The sequence below is a fragment of the Uranotaenia lowii genome, chromosome 2, assembly GCF_029784155.1.
Source record: "Uranotaenia lowii strain MFRU-FL chromosome 2, ASM2978415v1, whole genome shotgun sequence".
NCBI lineage: Eukaryota > Metazoa > Arthropoda > Insecta > Diptera > Culicidae > Uranotaenia > Uranotaenia lowii.
In genome coordinates, this window is record NC_073692.1 from 223,418,187 (window position 1) to 223,430,550 (window position 12,364).

Sequence of the window (12,364 nt, forward strand, 5' to 3'; positions counted from 1 at the left end):
CCCAGTGTCTTTTTTTTTACCTTTAAAAAGAAAAAAAATCGGCATCTCTGAAAATTTGCCACATTATAGAGCAGACTCTATTCCTATCCAACGCACTATTCAGGTACAAAAAATGATCGAGAGGTCTAGAACATTTTTTTTGATGATTTGCACCTTGATTACCGTGTTCTTGTTAATTTGCTACAAGAGATTTTTTTATCTGAAAATTTGTGCAAGGGATCTCTAGATCTACCTAGACTAAGCTTGCCAGATTGCCCGGTTTTATCCGGGTTTGCCCGGATATTTGATGCAAAATTTCGAGAAAGTCCGGTCTGGCCCGGTTGCCCGGATATCGCGAAAAAAGTCCGGATATTTCCCGGATTTTTTCACAATTTTCACAAAGAAACCAAAAAAAATCAAAGTTTTTGAGTAAGTTTCAGCAAAATCGATTACAGTATGGACATTTTCAACGGTTGTTTCAAATTATTTCGCTGATTTACTTTCATAAACCTTTGAATATTTAAGTGTTCCAAAAATTTTTTGGAAGTCTGCAATTACATTAATAAAATATTAATTTCATTTTTTTTTGCATTTTTTCTTTGCTTTTATATATAAAAACACCTAAATTTTGCCCGGTTTATTGCCCGGTTTTGGATTTGAAAATTTGAAATCCATGCCCGGATTTTGCCAGGTTTTTTTGAAAAAATGCCCGGAATTGCTAGGCCCGGATGGGAGTGGAAAAAATTCTGGCAACCTTAACCTAGACCATATTTCAAAACTCTTATTTTTAAACGCAAATCATAAAATAGCACATCAGAACGCAATGAAATTTTACCAGCTTATTGAATAAAATGTTATAAAAAATTAATTAATGCCCTATACCATAAACCCACACAATACATTAAGGAAAACAGTTTCTTAAAAAAAAATTGGAAAAACCATTGCTCTGAAAATATGCATTTATTCACTTCAGACTGTTCTCTAACAATTAACGAATTGGAATAAATGTTTAAGTAATAATTTCTTTATGTTGGAATTGTTTGAAAATGATGGGAAAAGATCTTTTTATAACATTTTTTTTTAAATTGATCCAAAGCTAATCCATGAACTTGTTTGAACAATGTAATGTTTTGTATTTTAAGTTATTCAGTGAGGGTAAAAGTTGCTGGCGTAAAATCTCCTTCAAATAAACGCACAAACACAACAAAAGCAACTGGTATTAAACATAACTCAGAAATTCAAAGTCATGGAAAAGAACAGGTAGGCCATTGTGCTTAACCTTCCTTAACTCTCCGTGTTGTTATGCAAATTTGGTAGTTTTATAAAGAATGGCAATAAAAATTATTTATGTTCTTCATTTTATTCTTTTGAAAAGTGCATCAGATTTAAGATTGATTCTTCAGGTTCATTGGGAACTATTTTTTGAATAGCATTTCTAAATCTGGAACATTGGCTGACATGAATAAAGCTCTTGTAATTGCTTTTGCTATTTTCGAGCAGTTTTGTGAGTCAAATACTTCGAATGGCATGCTTATTTCTTATCTGGAGCTGGTTGAAAGTAAATGTTCTACTGTGATTTTTCATATCTAGTTGAGCAAATGCTTTCAAATTTTGCCATTCTAAAATTCGAGCTAAGTAAAAGCTATTGAAGCAATTTCTATTTTCTTATTGATACCAGCTATTGATGTGATATTTTCTTTTAATTATGTTTAAGATTTGATAGATAACCTAAAAGACTTGATATTTTTGTGATAACAAGTTAATTTGAATGACTACTTACTTACTAACTACTTACGTTAATTCAATGATTTCGCAATAAAAAAGCTAAAAAAGAAAATCACAAAATTGGGATTTTAAATCGTCTCAAAAGCTCGTTGGATATTACTTTTTGCTTTGCCGGAAAAACCAAATATTGTTAGTTACACTGAGGTGTATCAGTTTAGGTTGCCAGAAATTTTTAGTATATATCCGGGCTCGACAAATCCGGGCAATTTTGTATAAAAGCCTGGAAAAATCCAGGCAATTGAATTCAAAATTGACAACCACAATTCCGATCAATATTAAGGTAAATGTTGTCAAACCCCGAAAATAATTCAAAAAAATCACGAAAAAAAAACTGAAAAAATAGTTTGATCAAACTTATCGACAAATCGTATTTTAAGGTTCCAAAAAATCTGTGAAAAAATTCCACAGCTATTTCTTTCTTGTTATTTATTTTCGTATTTTATAACATAAGGTAGCCAGAATTTTTTCAGAACGTATCCGGTCCGGACAAACCGGTAAATTTTAAATTGGAACCTGGCAAAATCCGGGCATTTGATTTCAAAGTTAACGATCAAAAATCCGGGCAATATCCATGCAAATTTTGTTGAAACCCAGAAATTACTTAACAAAAATCAAGAAAAACAATTTAAAAAAATCTTTGGAGGCGTTTTTTGTTTTTAAATTTAATTTTCCCAAAAAAAGGGTATGAATCCGGACATTTTTCAATTAACTCCGGGCAACCGGGCCGGACCAGACTGTTTCGATATTTTGTATAAAATATCCGGGCAAACCCGGATAAAACCGGGTAATCTGGAGACATTAATATAACACCGCCCAAAGTTGATAATGGGAAAAACCCATGACAGATGTAAATGACTAAGAAAATTTTACACAAAAATGGTAATTTCTTAGGTTGTTCATCATATAGCTCTGAATTTTGGAGGTTTTTGGACCAAATTGGTCAAATTATGACCAAATTTTCTTAAACTTGAATCTGTAAGACATTCGACCTTAAATAGTTAGTACCGTAAAACGGGGTAACTTTGATCACCGGGGTAAATTTGACCAACAATAAACATTTCCACATTATCATCAATAATATAGTTTGGTTTTTTGAAAACTGTTTTCTACTTTTGAAAGCCTATTAATGGAGTTTCAAATAGGCAAAATTTAGTTAGTATTTGAAATTGTTTTCTGTTAGTAAAATCTAACTTCAAAATATTAAAATATCTATTTTTCCAAGGCTCGCAAAAAATGGTGATACCAAAAAGCATCCAGAACCATACGGGTTGCTTACTGTGAATGAACAACTTTTTTTCTTTGAATACGAGCAGTTATATCTAGTGCTATTTTTATAGTCATTTAATGATAAATTTTTTATATTAAAAAAATAAGGATATTTTCCAAGAGTAAGCCCGTATTGGACAAATGGATAGGATAGGGTTCCAAATGAGTAAACTTTGAAGAAAAAATCAAAATGGAAATAGTGGGAGGGCCTACAGGAATGTGTGAAGGTAAATTTTCATTTGTATTTTGTAGCTAAAACTATTTGGCAATTAATTTTATTTTTGCCCCTAAATGTATGAACCAAAAGAGTTCTTTTTTTAAATATAAATGTTTTTAAAATAAATTGTCAAGAAGCAAGGTAAAATTTATAAACTAGCATTTTTAAATATGATGAGGTGTTTGGTATCCTATATGATCAAGGAAATTCATTAAAACCGTCAGAAAAGCGACTGATCAATGTCACCCCAAAGCATCAAATTCTGAACAGAGACAAAAACGATTTTTTTTTTATCTCGCTAAAAGCAATCTCTGTGTTTGTGGTCAGGGTTACCATGACATCGATCATATTGTTTGGTCGTGTGAGGTCCATTCTGTCACCAGAGCGAATTTAGAAGATTCCCTTCGGGCCCGAGGGAAACAACCTGATGTTCCAGTGAGAGATGTGTTAGCTACGATGGACCTTGACTATATGTACGAAATATATCTTTTTCTAAAAGCTATCGATCTTTATCTATAATCCTTTTTCTATTTTTCTTTTCAACAATATTGTAAAGTAGACATAAGAAACCCATGTTAAACAAACAAAAAACAGGTTTTGGCTCATTAAAACTGTAAGGTAACGAGCCGTTTCAAATAAATGAATTGCAAAAAAAAAACGATTTTAAATCAAATTAAAAGTAGTCTAATAAATAAGCAACATTCTCCTAAACAGAAAAAGTAATCGGAATATATTGAAAAAGTGATAAATCTTACCCCGGATTACGGTACCTTAATAAAAATAAGCTTCCAAAAACGAGAGAAGCGTACAAGAAAAGCATTTTGGCCAAGCCCAATGTAGGATAAATATTCATTGAAATATGAAAAACTACATGGTAAACTACAAATTTTAATTCAAACTATGATCTGAATCTATTTGATGATTTTTTTTAATTGTCATTAAATCGGATTTTTTTTGTCATTATTATAGAGATTTCAATTCGGATTTTTTGTTTAAAGATGTTTATGAACTAATATCTATCGATTTTTATATAAAAAATGGTTTTTGTTAGTTTAAACATATCAATTAAACACGGATGAAGAGTTTGATATAAAAACTTTCCAATAAATTAAATATAACCATCATTCTATAACAATACAGTACCTTAATTTTGATAAAAGGCCTCAATTTTATTTTATTTAAAATACGTAGCATATCTTTTTTGATATATCATTATTTTGTTTTAAAGCTCAACTGAACCATTTGCACACTCTTTTCAAAGAAGATACAAAAAAAATCCAAAGCTAAAGGTTGGACTTTTTGGTTTGGTTTGGTTGGAACACCAATTTAAAAGCATTAAGCATAATTTTTTTTCTTTATTTGTTACTATACATATCTTTGATGAAAAATAACTGAAAATTTCCATAAAAAACATAATTTATTCCGGTAACACTGTAAAAAAAACTTTATTGAAGTGAAGCTAAAGGCCTTTCTGTTTATATTTTGGTGTTTGTTGTGCAGAATTCAACGAAACTGCTAGTAAATTTGATTTGAATTTGTCGAAATCTGTGTTTAAATCTAGGATAGAATAGTTCAATCTTGGTTAATAATTTGAAGCATCTGCATTGATTGTTAAATAAATTTTGAATGGGGAAATACGAAACATAAAAAAATAAACATAAAGTGGCTGCAATTTTCTCGCCTTTTTTATTTTGTTTTTTTTTTATCAAACAGCTTTCCCTAGAACTTGAAATTTGAAATTACTTAGAATGTTATAGTTGAGGCCCTTAGGATCACAGGGGTGCAAGTGCCATAATCATCAATTTTGAGTCAAGTATAGTTAACGATTCTTCATTTTTCAATGTACATCTGGTGCAAAACTCAGATTTTTTTATTGAACACTTTTTTGATTGAATTAAAACTGCTCGAATTCGAAAAATATATGAAAAATCGATTACCTTCACAACTTTGAAGCGCGTTTTCTCAAAACTATTATTTAGGCACTTTCACTCCTCTGGTTCAAGCGACTCAGTTGTTTTCTTAAGAATTATCTCTTAGTTCTTGACAGTTTTGAAAAAAAAAATGCATTGTTAACTAAGTGACACACGTTTTTTCTTTTTGTGAGCAGGGAAAAGCCCGCGGGAGTGGAACTTCTTTATTCAGATTGAATCAAGACGTTTAGGAATGGACCATCTAAAACACCCTTATTTTTAAATGGTTGACAGTTTTATTTTTATGTATTTAATTTGATTGGTTTTGCTTTGTTGGGGTTTTCCGGTTCCCCAACGAACTGCGCACTGTAATCTGATAGCAACTTTGATGTTGTTGATTTTCGAATAGATAGACCCTGATGAGATTCTTATTTTGGAGGCAAACCCTTGCCAGTTCTCAATTTATTTATAATAGTTTGAGCTCCACATGAGGCTCTTGGAGCATAAGGGGTATCATGTATGTATGTATGTATGTATTGAATCCACCTTGGGTTTACGGCAGCGCCGCGGTTGTGGCAAAAAAATAACCCACACGTCCATCTTGGCTACCACGCAACACAATAATAACCACTCAATGAGACTTCTAAGGGAATGGAATCGTAAGCAGAGGCACTAACGGTATCCAGGGTGAAAAGGGGAAAAGTCTCGAGAAGCTATAACCACGTTGTTGTCTAATCAAGATAGCATGCAAATTATAATCCCGCCGCCAAGGCTTCCGAAAAAAGAGTGCGTCCTTATTTTACAAAAAGTAATCGAACACTATCTTTTTCTCAACCATGCCAAATTCCCTTGATATAAATTGAGGAACGTCCAGTATTCGAAACGGTACTAGCATACACGGTAACCCGCTCTTTTTGTAAAACGAGGATACCCAGATGCCCCTACCCTATATATTTATATAATACAATAGATATGTATATAAGAAAATAAAATATAATATGAATATAATGTTATAGCATATGAAAATTGTATTTATGTTGTATTAAAATAATATAATTTAGTACAATATCACAAAGTCAAATACTGTAAACGGCCGGGCTTCGACCAGACCGAACTGAGCGCCATGAGAAAATTCTGAAACAACAGAAATTTAATCTTTTGTAATTCAAAAAGGCGAATACTATTGATTACTATGAGTTCCTTGGACTTAAATCTATCGCCTTTGATTGACAAACATCAAAGATTTTGTCTCTAGTTGAAAATATTTGTACAAAAAGTTCAAGTATCTTGAAAAAATGCTGATGACCTTCAGTTCGGTCTGGTCGAGTCCCGACCAAATATAAGTTTATATAAGAAATACATCTGAAAGAAAGTTATATGATATATCATTTTAAATAAAGATAATATAAAGATATCTAATTCAATGATTATATCTACTAATTGTGATGATTATCACATTATAATACATAGATGTTCCGAAAAGATTAGAATTGTTGTTGAGTCATCCGTTCTATCACAATCCCAAGCAACCAAAAGTCTCATATCTACTTAAACTCGTTCCTCCAAAGTTCGAATTTCGCTGAACAAAGGTTTCAAAGGGAATTGGTACCGAATTTTCTCGAATGTGAGCATGAAAGTTACAAAATGTTCCTCAAATAGCCTTCTATGGACTTGAAGTTCCAAAAAGTTCCTTCAATAGCTTTTTTGTGACATGTCAAACGCACCCACACAGTATAAAAGTTACAAACTAGTTCTCAAATAGCCTCCTGTGAACTTCAAGTTCCAAGAAGTTTCTCAAATAGCCTTTTTTGTAACATGTCAGTCGCACCCACACAGTATCAAAGTTACAAATTAGGTCTCAAATAGCCTTCTGTAAACTTCAAGTTCCAAGAAGTTCCTCAAAAAGCCTTCTATGAACTTCGAGTTCCAAGAAGTTCCTCAAACAGCCTTTTTTGTGACATGTCAATCGCATCATTCAGAATAAAAGTTACAAATTCGGTCTCAAATAGCCTTCTATGGACTCGAAGTTCCAAAAAGTTCCTCAAATAGCCTTTTTGAGACATGTCCGCCATTACATGAATATGTAATGTGAACGAACATCACAAAAGGGCATATAATAAATAAATCATTTTTTGAAGCTTGGAAATTGTTGAAATGTATAATTTATATTGAAACTTCAACTCAGAACAACTTAAAACTAACTCGCAAATGATTGTTTTATTTTTTAGACTTTATAAAATTCCGTCCAACTGTATTTATTTACCACGAATTTATCACACATTGAAAGTCAGTTGAAGCAATTCATTAATTGAATATCAAGATTAAATCAAGAATTTGTATAATTTTATGCTTAACATTTATAAACATGGAATTTCATTTTTTTTTTGTAAACCGATATAATTTTAACGGATGATTGATTTATACGCCGTTTCGTAATGTTTCTTAGTCATAATCAACATGCGTCTTTGCTGCTGGCCGCTGGCTGCACTTGAGGGTATTCTAGGAAGATTATAATCACTTCGAATTTTAGCTGCCGGTAAGGCAACATCTAGGCATGGCGTCGTGGCAGCGTGTTCGGCTATCATCTCGGAGGATCGGGTTCAAATCTGGTACGAGGACTAATTTTTTCCATTAGGTTGTTTGATTGCTTGAGTAAGCGAATCAAATAATTGTGTAGCAGAACTGGCATGCGTGCTGGCATGTATCGAACAAAGTTAAAAACAAAGCAATTAAGTAAGATCAATTGAGGGAGAGGTGATGGGGGGGGGAATAACGATGGATGCCGAGAAACCGGCAGCACCACATGGGCGGGGGCTGGTGGTGACCAAAGTACGAGAGGAGAGGAAAATAATTTTTTTGTTTTCGCTGATTAAACGTTTACTTGTGGGCTGAATAGAAGGCCGTTCAAATCTTTAATGGAACTTCAAAGTTTCAATAAGAACTTAAATTTTGGGCTGAATAAAAGGAACTTCAGCACATTGGTTATGCTGATTAAGCTATGTTCGACCTTTTTAACGAGACTTTTGGTTGCTTGGGATGTGTTCCAAAATAGTTAATCTGAAATATTTATATGAAAACGTAATCTGAAAACAAGAAAGGTTGTTAAGAGTATGTTTATATTATGTATTTATATATAAAAAATATATATAATTTAATATATTATTATGATATTATTATAAATATTATTACAATAATTATTATAATAATAAATATAACAATGTAATATAGTAAAATATTAAATACCAACATCATAAAATCATAATAATATAATAAAATTGATATAATGTGGTTTAACGATAAAATATAAAAAAACAATATTTATCCACCTAAAAACCAAAATACAAGAACGATGTTATACCTTGCACAAAACATTAGTAGGTACTTGTAGTCCATATAATATTTATATGTATACCATATTCACCTTGCTATAAAATGACATGGTTTTGTGATAATAAAGGGTAAAATAAAATTAAGAATGTACTAATATGTATTATAAATACTCTTATCTGATGCATAAATAATAACTCATATTAACCAATTTTTACTCGCTGGATTAATGACCGCTACATTTAAGTACACAACGTCCAACAACAACTGCTTCAAACCTGTAAATTAAATTTCGCATTTGAGATGATCGGTTGAGTTGAGTAACTTTTGCAAATAAACCAGTGCTCACGTGAATTCATCAAATTATATTTGTATGGATACGTGAATAATCAATCCAAGTCATTCAAGAACAATCCGTGTGAATTATATTAATTAATATAACGATAAATTGTTATGCAGCTTTAAGAATTTACACTATACATTAATAAAAAAAATTATATATTTGAAGTAATCAACGGTTGATGCGTATTAAGCTTTTCTCTATCGAAACTGATAAGTGGGAATTTAAAATGATGCTGTTATAGGAGCTGAACTGGTTATGCATACATAACACATTATATAAATTTTTAAAGTGAAATAGAATTCAATATTGATGCAATAGGGTTATTGAAGTTGCGGAATACATGCTTTTTTTTAAATTGAAAACTGAAAAATTTAAGAAAATTAAAAAGACAATAGTATGACTGCTATGCAAACTCTATTTTTAATTCCACTCTAGGTTTATGAAACAGTCCACATAATATAGAAGCTGAAAATTAAATAAATTATTGCTTACATTTTTTTTATTTTCAAACAGCTCAAACGTGTGCAAGCTGCTCTCTTACTCACATTTCTTTTAACCTTCATTCCGCTAAGGAGAAGCAAATGAATTAAAAATTGAGAATAAAGAGAATAAACGATGGGATTTAGAAGATGTGTCTCACTACAACATCCAGCATCTGGGTTTCCCCAGATCCCGGCAACGTTACACAATTTGTCCTTGTATCGTGTGACCAACATCTTTTAACTATGTCTTGGTGAATCTAGTTTTTAAGCTTTATTTTCTCAAATTTTAGCCTTTTTTGCCTTGAGAAGATAGGAGATGAAAGCTCAAATCTGAGAAAAAAAGCTTAAATCTGAGGAAAAAAGCTTAAATCTGAATGATCCACACGGTTTGTATAACGTTGCCGGGATCTGGGTTTCCCCCACAGGGCTAACATTGCTGTTCAAGCATTCACTGACTGTCCTTTCGAACCCTTATTCAGGAATTCAAACGAAAAAATTTCAATCATATTCAGTAATACTGTATATCAATATAACGATACCATTCTTATATTTATAGGATAACGGTAACCTTTAATAGTGATATCTTAACAATGATTCCTCACCATAAGGAAACTCTGTGTGTGTATTGTGCTCTATGGAATCTATTCTCAATACTAGTAACTGAATACTGATACTATTTTGTTTAATAAAAGCAGCCATTTTCACATACCTGAATACTCCGTAATCTGCACCATCTATATTTATAACAAGCCAATACCCGCATACCAAAAAACTATATCTCAAACCGTCTATACAATACATCCACGACTTCAGAAATAGTGACTGTCCCTGTAAACGTAGCTATTATGTTAAACTATATTTCTAAAACGATAAGAACGAAGCATGAACGTTCATGTGGAAAAGTGATGGTATCTGAAAATGTGAATGAACGGTTGAACGATTACTTCAATTTCATCAATAATCGTTAAACTGATCTCAAACCGTTATCCGTAGCGTTCATGCCTTCTGTCACACTCCACGTCAAAAATAAACAAAATGTGGGTGCTAGTGATGCCAGATGTTTTTCAATAAAATCAGCATACATTTAAAAACATATTTATTAGGTTTTATAATCCGAAAAAAAGGCAGATTTCTGTTAATATTGGGGAAATTGGTCCAAATTTTCGACAAAAACAATTGAGTTCGAACCATAATTAACTTTTATTTAAAATTACTTTTATTTGAAACTACTAAAAGGTGGATATCTGGGATGAAAACGGAAATGACAAATTTTATTTCGTCAACACCTCAAAAAAGCAAGAATATTTTAAAGAAGTTTTTAACGCTTAGGACGATGACATAGTGAATGCGATGCGGCGAATGCGATTCAATGCGGTAAACCACATTTGATGAAAACGTATGTGAATCCCTTAAACCTACATACTCAACGCGGCGAAGCAAATGTCAGTTTGTTCCGCCGCTCGAGTTTGCATTAGCTGCGTCCGTAAATTCGCATCGCATCGCTCACTATGACCGATGACATAGTAAGAGCGATGCGATACGAATTTACGAACGCAGCCTATGTGAAATTGAGCGGCGGAACAAATTGATATCTGCTTCGGCGCGTTGAGTATGGCAGGTTTAAGCGATTCTCATACATTTTCATCAAATGTGGTTCACCGCATTCAATCGCATTCGCCGCATCGCATCGCATCGCACTCACTATGTCATCGGCCTTAGACTGCTTTGAAATTAATTTTCTGTATGTCAACTCAAACTTATTCCAATTATTGTAGGAAGATACGTTATCTTAGATAACTGTAAAAGATTTCATTATATTTCACGTATATTTCCGCAGTTCGCTTCTTCTTCGCGTTTGCCACTTTTCGTGTTCACTAATCATCGTACTTGTTCACTAAAGTTATTTTATTTTATTAATATATATTTGTATAGTTTTTGGATAAAAATATATATTACAAAATCGTAAAATATCTAAAACTGGCACCACTGCCCCACACCGGCTGAGTGAGAAAAAAGTAAACAGCGCAAGATGGTGAAAAATGGCCACCGAGCTGCTAGATGTGAGATTTCTAAGCGAAACCCATCAAAATCCAGTGGCATCAACGATAGTACCACCAGGTAGGTAATAACATTAATAATAAAGATGTATGAAATCATAATTTCATTTTCGTAACCCCCAGGAATCATCACTAATAGTGAAACTGCAACAAAAATGGAAGCTGGCCATGGATTTCAACAAAAAATTTCAACAGCTCCGAAAAAATCCTGGATAGAAGATTACATCTACGATAGGAGAATAAAAAAAAACCTAAGAAGAACATATATTCATCGTGGAAAACAATTTTTTAAGTAAGTAATAAATTGAAATAAGAGTAAATAGTATGTTTTATTAAGAAATCCGAAATCTCCATATGTACATATGTGTGCGCGCTCCATTAGCGCACGATTCTCATAATCGTTTGCATTACAATGGAAGAACATCATATCAAATCGTTTCAAGACTATCGCTATAAATGTTTGGCTACAATTTTTTTTTTTTTTTTTTGTTGGGTCCCTACCACTGCGACCAGTTGTTAGATCTTTTGTGGTTTGTCCCCTATTTACTGTAGCTTCTCAAGATAGATCACTCTGATTGATCACAGTAGTGTCACTTTCTTGTTGATCAGCATTTTCCCAATTTGGAAGAACAACACGAATGAAGTTAACAACCTTATTGGAACCTAAAGAAAATAAATCAGAAGGATCTAAAATTCCTTTACCGAGTAAACTAGTTCTTTTTGATATAAGACAAGGGCATTCACATAGAAGGTGCTCCGATGTTTCCTTCTCAGCCTGACAAAAACGACAAATGTCAGATTGACTTCTTCCCATGAGTTTTAGATGATATCGACATTCACAGTGTCCTGTAACTAATCCTGTAAAAGTTTTTAAATCTTTTTTTGATAATGTTAGAATCTTTTTCGATTTGTAAATATTTGGAACAATCATTCGCTTCGCTTGTCTTGCTCCTTCAATGTTTTTCCAGTTTCGTTCAATGATGCTTTTTTCTAAATTT

The 12,364-nt window shown here is 32.4% G+C and overlaps 1 protein-coding gene across 4 annotated transcripts in view; it reads left to right on the forward strand.

Moving 5' to 3' along the window:
- The window catches only part of LOC129745981 (facilitated trehalose transporter Tret1-like), a 173,831-nt gene that overhangs the window by 146,913 nt on the left and 14,554 nt on the right, over positions 1 to 12,364 (forward strand). The window lies entirely within an intron of this gene.